This window comes from Ctenopharyngodon idella, chromosome 22, assembly GCF_019924925.1.
Source record: "Ctenopharyngodon idella isolate HZGC_01 chromosome 22, HZGC01, whole genome shotgun sequence".
NCBI lineage: Eukaryota > Metazoa > Chordata > Actinopteri > Cypriniformes > Xenocyprididae > Ctenopharyngodon > Ctenopharyngodon idella.
The window spans coordinates 14,070,001-14,080,919 of NC_067241.1; positions in this window are offsets into that span (position 1 = coordinate 14,070,001).

Consider the following 10,919-nt stretch of genomic DNA (forward strand, 5'->3'; position numbering starts at 1 on the left):
TGTCATAAGGTTTGTTACAAAGTGGGTTTTGGTTCTCAAATATACATTAATTTCTTCATTAATAAGCAATGTTTGCCATGTGGACTTAAACTCTCTTAAAGCATACTTTTCACACTCACTAGTTTAATTAGTCTACATGCAACTGCAAATTTGGAACGCTTGAAAAAACGTTGACACTGCTAAAACAATCTACAATAACAATGAAATATAAGCAATTTATATCTTGCTTGCAAATAGTTTTATTCTGTCAGAACATATCGTTACTTTTTAATGGCTGTCAGTGAATGGGTTGCAGGGGTGATATATTTTTTGTTGACCAACCCGGACATGGTTCTTTTCATTGGACTTTCCCATTGGGTCTTGGATTACAGCAGAAAATAATCTCTGTGATCAACAAAAGTTTATGATTCTTAGGCCCTGTCCACACGAAAACGGTTATTTTCAAAACCTGCAGCTTTTTTATATGCGGTTTGGCCGTTCGTCCACACGCAAACACAGTATCCGGTCACTGAAACCAAACATTTTTGAAAACTCCTGCCAGGATAAAGATTTTTAGAAACTCCGGTTACAGTGTTGTCGTGTAGACGGTGAAACCAGAGATTTTGGCTTGTGACGTCGGAACCGCTAATAATCCTTTTTTTCCAGGCTTCTGATTGGCCAACATGGCTTTACGGTTAGGGTTATATCGCCACCTGTTGGTTTGTCATGCTCTTGACAGTGCTTCATAGCATGTTTTTGTGTTTTCAGAAGCAGAAGTAAAAAGCTAAAGTCAGTCTACTATTGGAAAGTTTGAGTTATAATACTTTGCAAGGGAGTGATTATAAACACATTGAGGCTGTGAAAAGACTAGTAAGTAGATGAGTTAATCTGTTCGGCTGATGATGTTTTATGAACCTGACGGCCTCATTTAGCAACCACCTTTTTCCAAACTCACTTAAAAAGAAATCACAAGTGGTTTATTACTGATGTATTTGTCGTAGAATAAAACGTGAAAATATCTTGTGCTTGTGCTAACCATAGACCTCATTTCAGGCATTTAACCAAAAACCCATTCAAAAAACCCATTGACTACAGGATGATGGAACTGAAAGTGCAAACTTATTTATGGCTTTAGGACTCATTCCTGCAGCACTCAATGGAGAAAGATGCTTTTTGCAGCCAGATGATGCAGTTATTACCCACAGGGGCTAAGTGAACCAGGCTAACTTGGCTAGTTTGGCTATAAGTTGGCTCGATCTTATAATATATTTCTTTCAATGATATTTGATCACATTCAATAACTGAGGTTTGTCACCACCACAGTAACACAAGAATGTTACTGTACACTTCTGGCCAAACTGTGACATATCTTGTATTACGACATGTTTACTTGACTGTTCTGTATTGCACACATCCATATATGGCAATTTAAAAAGTCATGTTTTCAGAAAACCGATCTGTCAGTGATGTAAACCATGAAAACTACAGATGCTGTTGTTGTGGACACTGAGTGTATGTCCTCTGGTTCCCCCTCTTTCTAACGGAGCTGTTGTTTGGATTTCTCCCTGCGTGAGACAATGACCTTTGACTCTTTAAGGATCTTGTCGGCTGGATTCTCATCAGACCAATGAAGAATATTCCAGACGAGGATATCGTTGTTTGTCTGTGTGCGATAGTGAGAGAGATCGGAAAAAAAGGAGGGGGACTAGGGTTTCACAGAATCATAAACGCTCGAGCCAGCAGCGATAATGCAATCTACAGTTTAAACCTCCAAAAACTTTTGCTGTCATTCAAATATCCCGTCCAAAAGGAAAAACGACTTTCATGATAGTTATGTAAATATTATAAATCTCCAAACGCTGCTCTCACATCTCAGTTCGCTAAACTAAATGTGCTGTAACTGCAGCCCTCTGAGACACCCAAACAAGCAAACATTTTCAACAAAACATAAATGTTAATGCTGACCAGGCAATATAAACACAGGCTAATGAAGGCCTCGAAAAGCAGCAAGAGATGCCATTCCGGTAGCTAGTTGTTAGTGCACGCCGAAAGTAATATTCAGTGCCCACATTGACTGGCATTTTCCTTCTGCTCAATAATAACACGGGTGCGTGTACTTGCCTAAGCAGCGGGTGGGCATCTGTGGCAGCAGACAGACTCTATGGCGGAGTAATGTGAGATGAAAGTATTATGGTGATTGGCCAGACATCTGCTTAGGAATGAGGGGGCTTTTCCACACATTCTATAAATCTGCTGATAAACGGGACAAGCCGAGTGCAAATCTGGCAAAAGTCATGGCTCCTCCGCGCACAGCCATATTCCTGTCTGAGAATGTCATTATGGGAGCCTGCAGAGGGATCAAAATTATAAGCCAACTCAAGGTTATCAAAGAAGCATTCTTGATGAATCTATAGAAAACATACCTGAAAAGATGTGCAAAAATGCATGCGCCCTAATATGGTGGCTAATTAAGTTTAAAAATTTAAAAACCAATTGGCAAGGATAGACGAAGAAGGACTGTGCCGTTCAGAAGCAAATTAAGAATGCCTTTTAAATTCCAAATCAGTTCTTGACTTTTATTTGAATTTGAATTGAGGGAGCAAATGGAATGGAATTTTTTTATTCAAATTTGAACGAAAGTTACAAATTAAAAAATAGATAGAACGATAGAAATAATGATGGATGGATGGATGGATGGAACGATAGATAGAATGATAGAATGACAGATAGAAAGAACGATGGATGGAACGATAGATAGAATGATAAGTAGAAATAATGATGGATGCATGGAAAGATTGATAGAATGATAAATATAAAGTACGATGGTTGATAGAATGGTAGACAGATTGATAGAAAGATTGAAGGATAGAATGATAGTAAGAACGATTGATGGATGGAAAGATAGACATAACGATAGAATGATAGATAGAATGAACAATGGATGGATGGAACGATAGACAGAACAACAGAATGATAGAAAGACAGATGGATGGATGGAATGATAGACAGAACAATAGAATGATAGAAAGAATGATGGATGGATGGAACAATAGATATAATGATAAAATGATATATAGAAGGAACGATGGATGATAGAACGATAGACAGAATGATAGAATTATAGATAGAAAAAACGATTGATGGATAGAAAGATAGACATAATGATAGAATGATAGAAATAACAATGGATGGATGGAACGATAGATAGAATGATAGAATGATAGAAAGAACGATGGATGGATGGAATGATAGAATGATAGAGAGAAATAATGATGGATGCATGGAAAGATAGACAAAATGACAGAACGATAGATATAGATTACAATGGATGGATGAAACTATAGACAGAACGATAGAAAAAACAATGGATGGATGGAACGATAGACTGATAGAATGATAGAAAGAATGATGGATAATAGAATGGTAGACAGAACGATAGAACGAATGATGAATAGAATGATAGACAGAACGATAGAATGATAGAAAGAACGACTGATGGATAGAACGATAGACAGAACAATAGAATGATAGATAGAAAGAACGATTGATGGATGGAAAGACAGACAGAACAATAGAAAGATAGATAGAAAGAATGATGGATGGATGGATGGATGGAACGATAGATATAACTATAGAATGACAGATAGAAGGAACAATGGATGATAGAACGATAGAATGATAGAAAGAATGATTGATGGATGGAAAGATAGACATAACGATAGAATGATCGAAAGAACAATGGATGGATGGAACGATAGATAGAACGATAAAATTATAGAAAGAACAGTGGATGATAGAATGGTAGACAGAACGATAGAATGATAGAAAGAACCTTTGATGGATGGAACGACAGACAGAACAATAGAATGATAGATAGAAAGAATGATGGATGGATGGATGGATGGAACGATAGATATAACGATAGAATGATTGATAGAAGGAACAATGGACAATAGAATGATAGACAGAACGATAGAATAATAGATAGAAAGAACGATTGATGGATGGAAAGATAGATAGAATGATAGAATGATAGAAAGAACGATGGATGATAGAATGGTAGACAGAACGATAGAACGAATGATGAATAGAATGATAGACAAAACGATAGAATGATAGAAAGAACGATTGATGGATAGAACGATAGACAGAACAATAGAATGATAGATAGAAAGAACGATTGATGGATGGAAAGACAGACAGAACAATAGAAATATAGATAGAAAGAATGATGGATGGATGGATGGATGGAACGATAGATATAACTATAGAATGACAGATAGAAGGAACAATGGATGATAGAACGATAGAATGATAGATAGAAAGAAAGATTGATGGATGGAAAGATAGACATAACGATAGAATGATAGAAAGAACAATGGATGGATGGAACGATAGATAGAACGATAAAATGATAGATAGAAAGAACGGTGGATGATAGAATGGTAGACAGAACGACAGAATGATAGAAAGAACCTTTGATGGATGGAACGATAGACAGAACAATAAAATGATAGATAGAAAGAATGATGGATGGATGGATGGAACGATAGATATAACGATAGAATGATAGATAGAAGGAACGATGGACAATAGAATAGACAGAACGATAGAATAATAGATGGAAAGAACGATTGATGGATGGAAAGATAGATAGAACGATAGAATGACAGAAAGAACGATGGATGTTAGAATGGTAGACAGAACGATAGAACGAATGATGAATAGAATGATAGACAGAACGATAGAATGATAGAAAGAACGACTGATGGATAGAATGATAGACAGAACAATAGAATGATAGATAGATAGAATGATGGATGGATGGATGGATGGATTCACATACACATTGGCGTAAGGGTTAGAGAATCACAGCTCTTTATATGTAGCCCCCCTTTTTTTCAAGGGACCAAAAGTAACTGGACAACTGTGGGCTATTCCTTCATTATTTCTTCATCAATTCAGCAGGTCTGGAGTTGATTTTCAGAGTGGCATTTTCATTTGGAATCCGTTGCTGTGAACCCACGTCATGCGGTCAAATGAGCTGTCCGTGCAACTCAAACAGGCCATTATTAGGCTTCAAAAACAAAACAAATCCCCCAGAGAGATAGCAGGAACATTAGACACAGTTTGGTATATTCTGAGAAAAAAAATGCACTGGTGATCTCAGCAACTGGACATCCATGGAGGACAACAGTGGTGGATGATCACAGGATCCTCTCCATGGTAAAGAAAAACCCCTTCAAAACATCCAGCCAAGTGAAGAACACTCTCCAGGAAGTAGACGTGTCAAAGTCTACAATAAAGAGAAGACTTCAGGAGAGCAAATACAGAGGGTTCACCACAAGGTGCAAACCATTCATAAGCCTCAAGAATAGAGATTAGACTTTGCCAAAAAAACATCTAAAAAAGCCAGACCAGTTCTGCAAAAGCATTCTTTGGATGAATGAAACTAAGATCAACCTATACTAGAATGACAGGAAGAAAAAAGTATGCAGAAGGCTTGGAACAGCTCATGATCCAAAGCATAAAACTTCATCTGACATGCGTGGCTTCCAGTGGCAGTGGTGCATTGGTGTTTATTGATGATGTGACAGAAGACAGAAGCAGCCGGATGAATTCTAAAGTGTATAGGGATATACAGACTGCCCAGATTCAGCCAAATGCAGCAAAGCTGACTGAACGGCACTTTACAGTAGAGATGGATGGACAATAACCCAGAACATACTGCTAAAGCAACCCAGGAGTTTTTGAAGGTAAAGAAGTGGAATATTCTGCAATGGTTGATTGTTTCATTTCTATTCTATTCTGGTGGCATACAGAGCCAAAATTGGGAAAATTGTGTCAGTGCCCAAATATATATATGGACCTAACTGTATAGATGGATTTACTTTTCTGAGATATTAATGACTTTTAATCACACGTGTGAACGCCTGAAACTTCCTTCACTGAGTGTGTGTGTATGGATCTATAACTCTCTGTCTGTTTACATCCTAGGTGGTGATATATTAGTCTCCATAACTCCAGAACAGACGTCTCCTGCTGCAGCTGCTTTGTAACTATTTTTCTAAGCCTGTCTGTAGAGCTGGAGTCTTTCTCCTTCATGCTGCAGATGTGCAAGCCTTTGATGGAGGGGAACATCTGGAGCAGCTGGGCAGGAAACAGCGATGGAGAGTACCCTAAAACGACTGAGATGTGTCACAAATCTTCAACTCGCTCTTCAGAGGAGACCTTACTTGTATCCCCAAGACTGATTTATTCAAGGATTATGTGATGTATCAAATAAACTTCACAGAAGGACTTAAACTGACATTTATCTCCCCTTACGGTGCACCTCTGCACTGAGACAGATCACCAATAGGCCAGAACAAGAACACTGGAAGTTACAGTGTGATAGTGGATATACAGTGGCCCAGAAAGTATTTGGACACTTAAAGGGATAGTTCACCCAAAAATGAAAATGATCCCATGATTTACTGACCCTCAAGCCATCCAAGGTGTATATGACTATCTTCTTTCAGACGAACACAATCGGAGATATATTTAAAAATATCCAGCTCTTCCAAGCTGATAATGGTAGTGAAGTGGGGCGTGATTTTGAAGCCCAAATAAATTCATCCATCCATCATAAAAGTAATCCATACGGCTCCAGGGGGTTAATAAAGGCCTTTTGAAGCAAAGCGATGCGTTTTTGTAAGAAAAAGATCCATATTTAAAACTTTATCAATTCAAATAACTAGCTTCGACGACCATACACATACTGCGCAAGTACATTTGCGCCAAATGAGTAATCCTGTGATGCGATGTATGACGTATAGGAGTAGCTTGAAGTGTCACCCAAAAATGAAAATGATGTAATTAATTACTCACCCTCATGTCGTTCCACACCCATTAGACCTTCGTTCATCTTCAGAACACAAATTAAGATATTTTTGATAAAATCCGATGGCTGAGTGAGGCCTGCATTGCCAGCAAGATCATTTCCTTTTTCAATGCCCAGAAAGCTACTAAAGACATATTTAAAACCGTTCATGTGACTACAGTGGTTCAACCTTAATGTTATGAAGCGACGAGAATACTTTTTGTGCACCAAAAAAACAAAATAACTTTATTCAACAATATCTAGTGAGGGGCGATCTCAAAACACTGCTTCATGAAGCTTCGAAGCTTTACGAATCTTTTGTTTCAAATCAGTGGTTCGGAACACGTATCAATCTGCCAAAGTCACGTGAACCATTGAAATTTCGAACAATTATGACGTAACGAAGCCTTGCTTACTGAAATCACATGATTTTGGCGATCCGAACCACTGATTCGAAACAAAAGATTCGTAACACTTCGGAGCTTCATGAAGCAGTGTTTAGAAATATCAAATCATTTGGCATTTTGCGATATGATACGATTTCTGTTCGATTCAATTTGATTCGATATCGATTAATTGGGGCCTATCAGGTGCAGTACATATCAAATCTCTTTCAACTAATCCTGTAAACTATACAGGGAACCTCATTTGGTACATTACTATAGTATTAAAGGTTAAAATTAACATTTGTGTCGGCTACTTACATTTAAATTACACATAAGGAAGTTTTTATAACGTTATAATTTTTTAAAATATAAACATTGAAATGGTGGCTGACAAACATATGATGGATTTATTCATAAAAATGGATTTATTATAAAGAACAGGTAGTAAAAATATGGTGAATATGCAATATAGTGCATATATTTAGCAAAATGCTCCTCTCTAGAGTTCATTTTTCAAGCTAACTATCGAGTTTATGGACACTGAATTGCTTTTCTGAGGTAAATAACGTTACATGACATATTGCTCTCAAGCTGTTTTACTGACGTCTTTCTGCGGTTGATTGAACGACTACGTGAGACATTATTCATTCCAGTAAGTTGTACTGTATCTTTCAACATACCTTCTGATGTTCATTCATGTTTATTTCGCGCTGTAACTAGTAGTAAAGCAAGAGATGATCAGTTCACTTACGATGCCGCTTCATTTAAACTCCTGAGGCGCTACAGCGATCTGTCACAACACATTAAAGTGCGCCAAAACTGCCAACATTTATTGTTTGAATATCATTATAAAATTGACAGAATTTGAAAGCTGAGAATTTGTTTCAACACAGAAGTAACAATGCACAAAGCTTATTGTGATTTATTGGATGGGAGGCATGCTACAAAACTTCATTAATCAACTGAAAACAACACACACTGAAAGATTGATTCTTGGGATTTATTTAAGAATCAATATCGATTCTTCAAAATGAGAATTGACTAAAATCAAGAAATCATTATTTTAAACCCAGCCCTACTGGAAACAGATGGTCAAGTCAAGTGCTTGCAGTGTGAAGCAAACTGTATCCAACACTGCAATGTGCTCGATTTGACCTTCAATTTCAATACTCCTACATGTCCTTTCTGCATACAGAGTATACATGTTCGTAGTCGTAATATGCAGTTCTTCAAGAGCTTTGGCTGCCCTATCTAAGAACATCTTGTAAAGTAGAAACCACATTTCATTCAAACTTGTGTGCAAACCGCTGCGGATATGGCAAAAGTTCCCTCATAAAACTCATTATCAATCAAATCCTAGGACAGAATGTACAATCACATATGGGCGTTTGAACTGTTTAGTCAGACTTTTCAAATAGTGTTTGTTAAAAAGCTTGTAATGATTATCTCTCTCTCATACACAGACACAAAGACATGTTGTATGGTTGTAATTATGCATATAAACATCTCCCAAGACTCCTTCTAGATTTCTTGCTTTCTCTTGCAATTTCTTCACCCATTTTAGTTCTCCTGAGGCTAGTCTCCACTGTCACAAATCATAGTCTTTATCACACCCACAAAATAACAAGCAAACACCTGCTCGGCCTATACACACACCTGTTTTGAGGTAAGTATAGCTTTTAACCATCAGGTAAAATAAAAATGTATCCTGCTCTTGAGAATTTGAGTGATGTGATGGACGGTGGAGTTCTGCGTACATGGAATAACTCACATTATATATTGATGATAATATTAGTAGCTCATGTACATTAAAATAACATGAATATGAAAATGTATTCATTTTAAAATATTTGAATGTGTATATAAACCCTAAAAAGCCTAGTATATCATATTTGACATGCTAATTTCCAAGGTTTCTAAATTATCAATAAGATCAAAACTTTTCTGAAAAAACCTGTTGTACATGCCTTCTGTCATCTGATTGATAATTCATACTTTACACTTACTTAACTGAAGCAACTTAGGTATACTTGATTATCCATAAATGAATTTTTTTTAGGACTGCAACAAATGGCTGGTAGGGACTACAACAAGCTTCTTCCCGGGTTGGTGACAAACCCCAAAATTTACATAAACCCCGCCCCCAAGAACACAAAACAAAGGGGATGAGGCCATGTTGGGCTGCTTTAGAGAAGAGGAAGAGTTGTTGTAGTAGAGAGTTGTTACCATGCCATCAATTTACGGCAGACTGCTTCACAAACGAGGGTCAATTCAACGCTGGATTTGCACAAAATATTAACATGACGGCACATCCTAGTTGATGAGTTGAATCAGCTCCACAGCAACTACATAAATTTATCCACTAACCATTCAGAAACGTCCAGTTTCATTCTAAAAGTTGTAACTTCTTCCTGAGTCTCTCCATCAGTGTCCGACTCCGGTTTGAACAATGTAAGGCTGAACACCGTTACTGACAATCCTCATTTTGGCTGCGTGTGATTCTCCAGCTTTGTTGTTGTTGAGCAACTGAAGCGCAAGCTGTTAAAGCTTCGCCCTCTTCTGGAAAGGGGGCCGGGAGCAGCAGCTCATTTTCATTTAAAGGGACACAAACAAAAACGGCGTGTTTTTGCTTACACCCAAATAGGGGCAAATTTGACAAGCTATAATAAATCAAGCGTAGCGTCAGTTCTGGCAGGTCACGTCAGTCAAGCTCGCATCAGCTGACTTCCAGGTGACTCACATCTACCTATAGGAATACAAACCCTATCACAGCATCAATAAATAAGCTCCCCTTTAATATAATGTTTTTTATTGATGGTCGAAAACATCGAAAGGATTTTTAGTGTCACTGAAAAAATCCAATACGTCCATAGAAATGTGTTTTGTATTTGTTGTAAGTAGATTAAAACAGTGGCCAGTAACACACCTACTGTATGTAAGTTCATCATTTGTAATGTGCATTGGGATATATGAATAATGGCAATAAAAATAACTACAATTCTTAGAGAATAATCAGAATAATGAAAATCGCATGTAAACATCTCACTGCTATTAAGTCCTTATTGGAAACAATTGCATTCCCATTTCAATCACACATTTAATCTCTTTTTGGTCATATAAACTTTAGCATCTGCAACAGATTGCATATTTTTGCTCAGTTTGGACCTCTGAATGAAACTGAGGTCTAGGATATTCTCTTATATATCATACTATAGCATATATATTTATAACTTATTTGGTTTTTGTCTAAAGTCTCAATAAACTGATCCGTTTTAAAAGAGTAGCTTTTTCTGACTATAATTTCATATATCAGACTATACAGGGACACCTAAAAACCTGATGATAATGTTTGTTAATGTTACGAATCAAAGTTGTATGGTAATAATAATTACAATTAAATTTTCTGAAGGAAATAAACTCAAATGCAGAAAAATTCAAGACAGGCCATAAAAAGTGGGCATTCCATACCAGATAAGTGGCAACAAGGAAAGTCTTTTTATAGGGGGAGCACTACATTTTGTCAAATATTAAGTATGATTTCTCTGAACTAGTTCACAATAAGACCAGGAATGTGCATTAATAAACTAAACAGTAGGATGTCATAAAGGCAACAAGATGTATGAACTGGAAGATAAAGAAAGAGACTACTTAACCGTTCTCTTATTGCAAACTTGAACTTTTTTTATCCTTCA